The following is a 12829-nucleotide window of genomic DNA, read 5'->3' on the forward strand; positions in this document are numbered from 1 at the left end:
AAATATGGTATAAACAGTAGTCCGCCAAGTCTTCAGTCAAGAGAGTCTTTTGGCTAGAGACTTGAAATTCAGTCCGTGTGTAGGTCGAAGTAACTAGATGTTGTCTTGAACTGATGCTCGATATGAGGCGGTGCTCAATCTGAAATGATGCTCAATTAGAAGTAGTACACACTGCGAGGCTCGTGGCATTGGTTGGCTCGGCTTATGGCGTTTGACGGTGAGGGAGTCCCTTTTATAGAATAAGGGTTTGTTCCTCAATACATGAATGATGGGCTAGAGTTGATGCTCTCTAATGATGGTGAGGGAGTCCCTTTTATAAAATAAGGGCTCGCTCCTCAATACATAAATGATGGGCTAGAGTTGATGCTCTCTAATGGTGGTGAGGGAGTCCCTTTTATAGAATAAGGGTTTGCTCCTCAATACATGAATGATGGGTTAGAGTCCCCCAAGTATTTTTCATGAGGCCCAGTTGAGGCCCAATATATGGTACATAATGTAGTCCCCCAAGTCTTCGGTCAATAGAGTCTGTTGGCTGGAAACTTCAAATTGAATCCATGTATGGGCCGAAGTGGTGGTTATTCGGAGATGGTATTTGTATACCCTGCACTGAAGCTTTGTAAGTGAAGCTTTGTAAGTGAAGCTTTGAAGCTGGAGCTCTGTAAATGAAGCTTTTGAAGCTAGAGCTTTTGTAAATGAAGCTTTTGAAGCTGTAGCTCTGTAAATGAAACTTTCGAAGCTAGAGCTTTTGTAAATGAAACTTTTGAAGCTGATTGACATGAGTGATGCTCATGAATGTTTGATTGACATGAGTGATGGACATGAGTGATGCTCATGAATGTTTATGTAAGATTGATATAAGTGATGCTCATGAATGTTTATGTATGATTGACATGAGTAATGCTCATGTATAATATAAAGTACTAGGCGTACTTTTGATCACCTGGTTGGTGGCATGAAGGAGAGTACGGGTTGTACATTTCATCACCTGGTAGGTGGTAATAGCGGCGGGTTGTTAAATAATTTTGGAGTACTAGGCGTACTTTTGATCACCTGGTTGGTGGTAATGGCGGCAGGTTGCCGAATAATTGTGGAGTACTGGGTGTACTTTTGATCACCTGGTTGGAGCTATTTTGGGCTTATAAGCCTTCGCCCTTTACACAACATTCCAGCCCATTTATTTTGGGCTTTGCCGTTTTTTTTTTTTTTGGTATTATTACCCTCTGATGGGGTCTATACATTCATTCAAAAATAAGAAGAGTAAACCACATCATTCTCGTGGGGTGTTTATTCCTTACTTTTGCTTTCTCTTTTACTTTCTCTTTTGCTGATGCTTTTCTTGATCTCCCCGTTCCTTCTCTGTCCACCTTGATTTGTAAGGTATCTTTTGCCAAACCCACTTGCTTTGGTCGTGCCCATCCATTCTTTCTGTCTTTTCCTTTTTCTATTTGCTTTTCTGTTCCCATTGCTTTTCTCTTTTGCTTTTTTTTTTCTTTTCTACTTTCTGCTTTCTGTCTGTGTGATGTGTGCTGAGAGGAATGAGTAGAAGGAATCATGTACTGCAACAAGAAGTTCCTGCGAGTGCAGGTGGCGATGCTGGTGGGGTCGTCATAAGCGTATGAGTAAGCCTTGGGGCACGCCGCCTTGAAGATCTTGGAGTACGCCGTCGGTTTGCACGACTGAGGGCTGCTGAAGCTGCCGATGCAGCAATACCTCGGAGAGTTGAAAGCAGAGCAAGTGCTCTTGCACGCCACCACCTGGCGGTTGTCGTGAGAGCGGATCTGAAGGCCAACAGGGTACACCATGTTTAGGTCGCTAACGCAGCCAGCGTAGCTGCACTTGCCGGAGCCCTTAAACGAGTTGATGGAGATGGAGTCGTGGAAGAGGATTGGAACCGGAGTTCGATGAAGATCAGAGACGGAGCAACGGGTCTACTTGACGAAGCTTGCGGAAGCGCTTCATCAGGTGCGACAGAACTGAGTTCTGGTAACCCCTTTCCTGCCTCCATAGTGAGGAGCAGTGTCCTGAGTTGGCCTCTTCATGCAACTTGCTAATTTGGAAATTTTCTCGTCGATCTCGTTGATAATTCGCTTCTTTAAGCTCGCGATACCTCGACTGCTCAAATTGGCAAAGAGAGAAAGTTGAGAGAGAGAGATGGAATGAGCGATGGTTGGCCTTTTGGTGTTCTTGTCGTTGATTTTTGGCGGCGGGCTGAAGCTTCTTGTAGTGCTGTCGGCGGAGGTCGGCGAGTCATTGAGCTGGTCGACCATGTCCTTAAACAGGCCCTCGCAGACGGCCAGAGCTTTCTCCAGGCGGGCGTCGTTGATCCGGTCCATGACCTGATCTATGACCAGAGAGTGCGGACCCGATCCTTGACCCGGCCCATTCATCATCTTCGTCAGGTTCGAACGCCCCCTGATCTGCCAGCGAGTGCTCAGTGTCGATCCGAACAAGATCAATGCCCCGCGATCCGGCTAGGTCGACCAGCGACTCTTGGATGAAGCTTTGCTGCTTCTTAGTGTTAGCGATGCCCCGCGATCTGGTGCTTCAGAAACACACAGAGGTGAAGAAGGTTGGGGTTGATCTAGACCGTTCGATTTGTATCCTTACACAAAAAAACACTCTTAATCAGATCTTTCTCTGAAGATACAGACACAAATAGAGAGAGATAAAGAGATGAGATAACATGATGGCTTGTTGTTTGTGGGGATTTTCTGGAAAAGATTTGGGTTCTTGGTTTCTGCAGATTCACGGTGAAGTGTGGTGAGATCTCACGATGGTGAGAAAAAAATGAAAGAGAACCGACATAGTTTTTTGTGTCGATTCCCACAGACGGCGCCAAATGTTGATGCAGAAAACCGGAGGTCTTGGTACAACGTAAATCTGACCGTGAATCTGCAAGAAATGTAAATAACATAAGATGTATCATGGTTCACCCCAAGGTTTGGGCTACGTTCACACTGATAGTATTGTATTTCTCTGATAAGTAAGGGAGAAAGAGAGCTTTGAGAGTGAGAGCATTGAGAGGGTGAAGAGCTTTAGGAATTGGCATCCTCTAATTGTGAGGGTGAGGGTTCCTTTTATAGAATAAGGACTCCTCACTTATTACATATTTGCCCATTCCTTTATTACACAATTACATTTAAGTCCCCTGAGTATTTATACGAGATCTAAATACGAGGCCCTAAATATGGTATAAACACACCTCTTTCATGGAGCAAAGTGAAAACAAGTATGAATTTCGGGAAGCGTTGGAGTAAATAAGCCAAAAATATAACAGGTTCGTATTAGTTTGCTACTTTAGCTATGCGGTGTTTTGGTTTATGCACGTCTTTACATTCTTTAAGCATGCTAAGTCATAATGCTCAAGGGAAAATCTATCAACGCATTGGTCATTAATTGTTGTTCCACAAAATGATATGCTATATTATATTAAAAGTACAAGTCAGCAATACAGTTAGCAATACAGTTAGTAAGTTGGTTAGTATTTGGTTAGAGTAGTTAGACTTTCTCTTATAAAAACTGTGTGTGTAACTTTCATTCATCAGTTAATACAAATCATATTTCTCTCTCTAAACTCTCTCTCTCTCTCTAATATCTATGTGTTCATCCTTCTGTTCATCCTTTCTTCTTAATTTTCCCTTCAATTCTCAAATATTTCAATGTAGTTAAAATGGTATCAGAGCCACCAGGCTCACACCATGGATTATGGTGGTTCCGTTTTGGATTAGATTTCATCGTTTTCTATTTTTATTTTCTATTCAAATTTTCAATAAAATTCTATCAAGTTCTTTGGTGCTTCAGCGATCATCCTATAATTTTTTGGTTGATTTTTCGTCTGGGCTATAAATAGAGAATGTCGGTCAAAATATGGGTCGTCAAAATTGTTCCTTCAAGCCAAATAGAAGTGGCAATTTGTTTTTTCTTTTCAATTCTTGAAGTTTCAGTCCTTGAATTCGGGAATTTTTCAGATTTTCATCGAGTTCTTGATACAAGGAAGAAAGATGGGATGTCAAGCAATTTTTTTTTTTGGATCCAATGGAATCTCTTCATCTCAATTGGTGACCCTGTGTTGAATTCCTTTTCCTCGTTCTTAGCACCATTTTCCTCCATTGGTCGGCTCATCTTGAATGGAGGGTTTTGGGAAGTTCTTAATCCAACAGCTGAACCTAGTCAAACACAACGAGGGAGAAGATTTGTGTGATAGGGGTAGGACTACGTGAGATTTCCCAAGCATTCCCATGAAGGTAAAACCAAATTCCTCTCTGAGTTGTCGATTATTGCTTGTCTGCGAATTTGATATGTGTTCTACTCTCTGGTGTGGAAGAAAGTTTAGACTTTTGTGTAGTCCAAGTGTTTGACGAAATTACCAACTCAGAATTTTCATGTGAAGGTTAAATTTTTCAGCCACTTTTTCTGAATTTCTTACGATGATTCTTTTAGTATTATGTAAATCAATTAGTTTGTTGTTGTGAGCATGAAGTCATTCAGTTGATATGTTGAGTATTAAGTGCTTGAAGCCATCTTTCTTGTGAGTCATTTCTAGGCTCTTTCGCAACATATGGGTTAAAGATTGGTCATTGCTTCAAGATCAGCGTTTGTGATATTTGGGATATTTGGATTCAAGAATATTGGTCATTGCTAGATTGTGCAATTTGTATGGTGTCCAGTTTTTTCTCTCTCACTGATATGTTGCTGTTCTATTGGGTTTGATTTTTCTGCAAATCTTGATATGTTTAGTGAAATGGGTATGGATTCTTGGGTTTGATTGCTACTGATATCTTTAGGGTGTTCATTGTTGAATTACTCAAGAAGTTTTGCAGTATCCAATTCTTGTCTTTCTCTTTCACTGATTTTTTGCAATTCTGTTGAGGAGTTTGTGCAGTAATTTTCCCTTATTACAACCTATAATGTGAGTCTAACCAGCTCAGTTGTTAGCATGAATCTACAGTAAGTCCGGTTATATAATGAAGTTTGAAGAAGTTGTAAACAGTAAATCCCACGAAGAGTAATTCCATGATGTGAGTAGGTAAATCCCACGAAGGGTAAAAGAAGTTGTTAACGGTAAATCCCACGAAGGGTAATTCTATGATGTGAGTAGGTAAATTCCACGAAGGGTAATCCTACATAGATGTTGATTTTCTATTGTTGAAATTGTGAAGGCCGATACCATTGTTCAAAGAAGTTGTTTTTGGTAAAATCCACAAAGGGCGATCCCATGGTGTTATAGTTAAGGCCGATGCCACACTATAATTTGTTAATTTTCTATTTTTGTAAATATTAAAGGCCGAATCCAAGTTGAATGAGATTGTTGACGATAAATCCCATGAAGGGTAAACTCGTAAGAAATTGTTATACCAGCATGAGGGTGTGCTACGACTACCTTATAGAAGGATGTCATTTGAGAAACTCCTGTTAGAGGCAGAGGAAGGGTGTCAATTACTGCTATTGCTATTCTTCCTACAGGGTGACGAAGCCCACAAACATGGAAGAAGATGACAAATCTCCACAAAAGCTTACCGGAGGTCATGAGTGCAACCCCACAGATATAGATTCAGATGAACATTTTAGTGTAGAGTCAAATAATGATTCAGAAAAGTATATCATTATAGAATCAGATCATTTTCCTCCAAATGTACTGATTACACGAAGAATCTAAATACTGCAGATACTTCAGTAAACGAGGGAACACAATTATGTGCTAGTGGAGATGTTTCGAAGGCAGTTAATGTGCCACATTCTTACTATGATTCAAGGAATGATGCTTGATGAGTTAGTATTATATTATATATTTTACCATATTCTTAGTATTAATTTGGTAAATATTTTGGTAGAATTTTGATACTTTGCTTTATATTTTCAATATAGGACATTCGACTTCCTCTAGAGAAAAACGTGACCAAACAGATGAATTTTGGAGTGATTCAAATTGGAGGACGTTCGTGTGTTCCTTAGCTTGTTCGTATCAAAATTTTGGATTTTTCTACCAAGCGGTTATTTTCTGGTGATTAAATAAAGGAGCAGAGCATGTTGCTGGAAAATAACATTTCTGGGCTTAAATTGCATTTTTGGAGCTCAAGATGACCTCAGATGGGTTCGTGCCCTTCCAGGTTTTGGAGACTATATGGGTCCAGAACGTGGCTGTGCAGATTTCTAGGCGAATTTACCAAGTCAATTTAGGATTATGTTTCCTATTTTATTTCAATTTATTTAGTTTCCTAGTCTAATTCTAAGACCTTTTACTAGGAGGATTTTAATTAGAGTAGTATAAATAATCCTTTTTGGCCAGCCATAGGGGGAGGTATGCAAGATTTGAGAAGAGGGATTGGCTAAGGCTTATAGATTTTCATATTCTACAAGGTGTTTTCATTCTTTTTCTAGTTTTTAATAATTCTTTTGATTTTAAATTATGAGTATGCGTAGCTAATTTTCTTTTGCTAGGGCGAAACCTCTTAGCATGAATGTGTAGTTTTTATTTAATTGCTTATGATATTATGCATGCATACTTTGAATTATTAATCACTGTGCTTTAAATTGTCTTTGTGTCTTAATGATTCGCGACCATTAGGATGTTTAGATAAGTAATTAGATGCAATTTGGTCGGAATGCCACCAGGGAATTGGATATTGCTTCTTGTGATTGATAGTTGTAATTTCACCTAGGGCGAATGCCACGTTGTAGGGGTTGCATGGTCTTTCAAAAGGTTTTCACAAAGCATAATGAGTCATGCATGTTTATATTTTAACTGAATGTCACAGACGGATTGCATGTTTGATATATGTTCTATCTTGAATGCCACAAGTAGAATATGCATAAGGAAAATCTAACCTTCAAAGTTGCATGGGTATTTCATAAGTAATTTACATCTACGTAGGATTGTAAGGGTGATGGCGGAACCCTAGTGCTTTTCCACCTTTGTTTCTCAAAATCTTTTCTCTTTGACTTATTTATTTTTTTAATTGGTTATTAGTTGCTTTTCCTAAATTACTTTTATTAAAATTCGTTTTTAATACTTTTAAATTCAAAATCAACCTTTTCCAATCTTTTCTTTCAGATAATTAACTAGGATTAAGGGTTTTTCATAAATTGTTTTAAATAATCCCAGCGGAAAACGACCTGGCTTAAGCCGCTTATACTACAACAACCTTGTTCTCTTGCAAGTATTTTGTGTGATTTTAACCTCTTTGCACATGTACCTAAAAATCCTATCAAGAAATTTGGTTAAAATAAGAAACAAACCACATTCTTACTTTGATTCAAGGAATGATGCTAAAATGTGCATAGAAATGATGAATGGGAGATGGTTTGGCGGTAACAAATACATGCATGTGAGGATGATGGTTTAATTAACCATGCTTCTATCCAAAATCTGGATGAGGATGTTGCACGATCAGGGCAGTATGGCACCGAACTTGAAGTTGAATGAGTTGTTGAATGAGTTTTATATAAACGCCCAATAGTTATGTTAGTCATATGCAAAATTTGATTGATATTGACACTGATGAAGCTATTGTGACATGGATGAATTTGGGATGGATGAATTGAATCATCCAAAAGGATTGTAAGATTACAATTGGTTCAAGTCTGTTCTGTTTTTCTGGGTTTCATAGTAGTGATTGCAGATGTTCTTCCAATCTCAAATTGGGTTTCCCCAGTTGAGATTGAGGGGGACTATTAAGGGTACAAGTCAACAATACAGTTAGAAATACAGTTAGCAATACAGTGAGTAAGTTGGTCAGTATTTGGTTAGAGTAGTTAGTCTTTCTCTTATAAAAACTATATGTGTAACTTTCATTCTATCAGTTAATACAAATCATATTTCTCTTTCTAAACTCTCTCTCTCTAATATCTCTGTGTTCATCCTTCTGTTCATCATTTCTTCTTTATTTTCCCTTCAATTCCCAAATATTGCAATGTAGTTAACATATTATTCTAGTTTAAAAAGAGGAAATTTGCCACTTAGTACTACAGGTTTAGAGGTACCTCTCTTCACTTGTAAATGAGATGTTTTAGGTTCAATTCTTATCATAGGCACTTAATAATCCGCCACTATCATGTGGTAAAATTTTCTTTGAGAAAATATTGGGTTGCTAGATACCTCCACTATGATGTAATATTTTCTTTGTGGTTAGCCTTCAGGCGTTTTAGCCTCTTGTTTAACAAATAAAAAGTCGAGAAAAATGCCACTAGATTAAGTGATGGGATCTCGACCTAATCAAATAATAAGTAAGCTCTTAAATACTAACATAACTCTTAAACTTCGCAATAACCTCGTTTTGTTTTGGATGTCGGCACAAAGCATAGCTAAATGATCAACCATACTATTTAAGATGACCAAGGTAACTTGTTATTTACATTCTAACATTAATTAATTGTTTTGAGACCTGAGTTGCCTGCTTGATCCAAGATATTGGATTGCTCGATACCGTATCTTATGCTCATGCTTCAAAGACACCAATGAGGAAGTACCAAATACTTGACCTAATTAGGCCTGACAATTCCTTGTATGACTTGTTAATCTAACACGAAAGAATACGAAAATAACTGGTCTCGGGTCAACCTATTAACGAGTCGGATTGATATATGGTCACTTGTTAAGAATCCGTTAATGATTCGGATCATTATCGGGTCACTTGTTAAGAACCCGTTAACGAGTCGGGTCATTATCGAGCCACTTGTTAAGAACCTTATAAGATATCGTTTTTCAGATCTAGACATTAGGCGTGGCAATTTTTTGGATGACTCATTAATTGGACATGAAACAACACGACCCGTTAACGAATGAGGTCGTTATTGGGTCACCTGTTAAGATACGAATTTGACACAACACGACCTATTTGATAAATACGATAAATTCTTTAAGCATGCTGAGTCATAATGCCCAAGAAAAATAAAAATCAAGAATAATTTTACAATTTTTTTGTTGTAAAATAATATGCATATGTGTATATAAATGGAGATTGACAATCATGATAACAACTTGTATGCAACGAATTTATCACAATATACATTTCGATTTGAGAATGTAATAAAATTTTATTAATAAAATAAGACACCACGTTGACAGTAAGTTCATTGTATATAAATTGTTCTTTGTAGCCATTAAATCGGGAGATTTGAGGGCCTTATGAACAAAGACATGGTCTCTCTAGATCCCATTGAATATATCACAATATACATTTCAATTTGAGAATGTAATAACATTTTATTAATAAAATAAGACACCACGTTGACAGTAAGTTAGTTGTATATAAATTGTTCTCTATAGTCATTAAATCGGGAGATTTGAGGGCCTTATGAACGAAGACATTGTCTCCCTGGATCCTATTGAATTTCATTTGAATGAGGAACTTTATAAAGATCATATTGATTCTTATCAGAAAAATACATAATTAACTGAGGTTGTTCAAACAGGCACAGGTAAGCTAAATGGTATTCTCATAGCAATTGGTGCTATGAATTTTCAGTTTATGGGTGGTAGACATTCATAGCTTATGGGTGGTAGACATTATTATACTGGTTCTTCGTCGGTCCATGATTAACTGATGACCAAAACAAATACGTGAAGATCGCTCTGACGGGTGGGATCATCTGAGATCATGCATGATATTGAATGAAGGGTCCCAATTAGTCCAGGTGGGTCTCGCGGGTCTCGAGATTGTTCCTTGGTACTGTTTTGACGGTAGATCTAAATCGAAGTTTCCATGAAACAAAACACACGTGTTGATAATAAAGCCTTATCCACAGCTGCCTGCTTGTAGCCTTCTGTTCGTACATTGAAACCTTAACCTGTTCACTGGACGGTACGTAGCTACCGCTCACTCTGTCTCTGTGTTTAGTCATAAACCCTAGTTCCCAAAATAATAGCTTTAAAATTGAAAGAATTACATAATTCGTTTTACCTGAAGAAAAAGAGGAAAATATGGGCTTGCGATCTGAGTCATGGGTTAGATATCATACTCTTTAAGAAAAAGAATCTTTAGTTTTTCACAAAATAAAAATTAGTTATGAGACCCACTCCAATGAGAAGAGAGGAGCTCATCATCTAGGCCGGCTTGGCTTGACTAAGCTATAGTCACCACTAAAAGACTCGAGCCGAGCTGCCCTTATTCCCTTAGTTGACTAGCTAGGTAGTAAGGTCATCTCCAACCGAAGGGTCTAGAGGGTCGAAAATAGCCTGAAATCTGTCTCCAACCGAGAGTTAGGCCAAAGGGCTTATGGGCCCCACTGGACAAAAAAGGGCCAAATGGCCAACCAGCTGGCCTAACTCAGCCAACCAGCCAGCCTCGGGCTGGGCCAAAATTGTCATTATTCATGTCGGTTATATCTGACAGGAATGGTAGGCCAAAATTTCAAATCCAACGACTAGCTGACATCAGTTACCGTTGGATTCAAATTTTTTTTTTGGGCCAATTTTTTTAAGTTGTTGTAGTTTTTGTTTTTAAATTTAATTTGTAGTTTTTAAATTTAAGTTGTAGTTTTTAAATATAAGTTGTAGTTTTTAAATTTAAGTTGTTGTTTTTAAATTTAAATTGTTGTAGTTTTTAAATTTAAATAATAAATTATGTTTGGCCATATGGCCCTTGGCCCTTGGTTGGAGATAGTTTTTTGTGACAGGGCTAAAATGAGTCATATGACCATTTGGCCCTCAGCTGGAGGCAAATATGGCCATATACTATTCATTAAAATATTAATATCTTGGAGGGCTAAAACGAGCCCTCTAGCCAACCTTCGGTTGGCCATCTCTAACCAAAGGGTCCAGAGGGCCAGGGGCTGAAAATAGTTTGAAAACCGTCTCCAACTGAGGGTTAGGCCAAAGGGCTTGTGGGATTCACTAGACAAAAAAGGGCCAAAGGGCCAACTGGCTAGCCCAACTTAGCCAGCCCTGGACCGGGCCAGAATTTTCATTATTCCTATTAGTTATATCCGACAGGAATAGTAGGCCAAAATTTCAAATACAACGGCTAATTGACGTCAGTTACCGTTGGATTACATCTTCCAATAATCTTTCCTTCAATTTTTTCAATAATTTTCAAATGACCTCATATGCAATAAAAGGTAGGGATTGGACCCGAAAAGAAGATGAAGCTCTTTGCAGGGCTTATAGATGGGTGTTGGAAGATAATGTGAGGGGGAGCTCTCAAACAAGTGAAGGTGTTTGGACTCGTGTGTCCAAAAAATACTTAGAGTTCTACAAGGGCACCACTCCACCGAATATCTGAAACAACGAGAGTTGTTCTTCAAGATGGAAGAAACATCATCAGCCAAGTTTGAACAAATAGCATCAAGCACTGTTAGCAGTTGCAAGTAAACATGAAAGCGGCGCTAACTACTACGACGAAGTAAATGTTTTCACAATTTATTTTAAATATTTAATTATATTACATTTATTTTCATGAATTACTTACCTTTAATTTTTGTAAATATATTTAATATTACATTTAATTTCATGAATTACTTTCCTTTAATTTTTGTAAATATATTTAATTATATTACATTTAATTTCATAAATTAATTTCTTTAATTTTTGTAATTATATTTTCTAGGTACACCAAACAGAGAATTGTATATGGAGGGCAGCTCGAAACTCTTTCAATTTCACTGTTGTTGGGAAATTTGTAAAGGGTGGGTGTTATTTGAAGATCCACCTCAACATAGAGTAGGTCCTACGCCGGTGTTTGGAACTACATCCTCAGCTGTAGATATGGATGAAGATGGATCTCCTACCATTCAACAAATAATGGTACAAAATCCGTCTTCGGGTGAAGGTTCCATACCTAGGGCTATGGGACGAAACAAGGCCTGAAGGTTGAAGGAAAAAGGTAAGGCAAATGATGATTACGCTGCTCAACAGGAAGTGGCAACCTCATTGCGATTAATGGCGGAACAAAATGCCATTGACGCAGAAGAAATGAACCGTAGGCATGAAGAATGGGCAAAACAAATACAAGAAGAGATGGATGATAAGAATATGGAAATGAACACTTCAAATTACACTCCAATGAGTAAGGCCTATTTTGATAGGAAAAAAAAAAGATATTATGACCCGGGGGTAGTTGTTTACCTCTAACTATACTCCTACAATGGCAAATGATGAAAATGATGTTGATTATGGATATTAAATTTAAGTTGTTGTAGTTTTTAAATTTAATTTGTAGTTTTTAAATATAAGTTATAGTTTTTAAATTTAAGTTGTTGTTTTTAAATTTAAGTTGTTGTAGTTTTTAAATTTAAATAATAAATTCTGTTTGGCCCTATGGCCCTCGGTTGGAGATGGAGGCCAATATAGCCCTGTACTGTTCATTAAAATATTAATATCTTGAAGGGCCAGAGGACTAAAACTAGCCCTCTGACCAGCCTTCAGTTGGAGATGGCCTAAGAAAAGAGCATTCCATCATCCAAGTTAGCTTGGCTAAGTTATGGTAACTGTCCAAAGACCCTAGCCCTGCTGATCTCATTCCCTGGTTAATCACCCAGGTCAGCTTGACTTAGTCAAGTCAAGCTGACTTCACTCTTCATTTCTCTCATACTTCGTAAAAGGCACCTACACCTAAGGGGGTTTCTATGTAAATTGCACACTTCTTATATAATCAAATACAAATACACACACACACACACACACACGAAGTCGATGTAGTCCAATTAAGGGTGAACTACTCTATTCTTGTCTTCATGTGCATGATTTTGTTATTACTGAGCTAGAGCTCACCCTAATCGGATTTGGATCCTCTCCTGAGCTCAGAGGGTTGAGCCTCCTGAGCAAATCACACGGGATGTTGGATCAAATTATTATAACTTTTAGAGGGATCCCCTGTTTGTAGCCGTTGGATTT

Source organism: Malus sylvestris, chromosome 14 (genome assembly GCF_916048215.2).
Source record: "Malus sylvestris chromosome 14, drMalSylv7.2, whole genome shotgun sequence".
NCBI classification, from domain to species: Eukaryota; Viridiplantae; Streptophyta; class Magnoliopsida; order Rosales; family Rosaceae; genus Malus; species Malus sylvestris.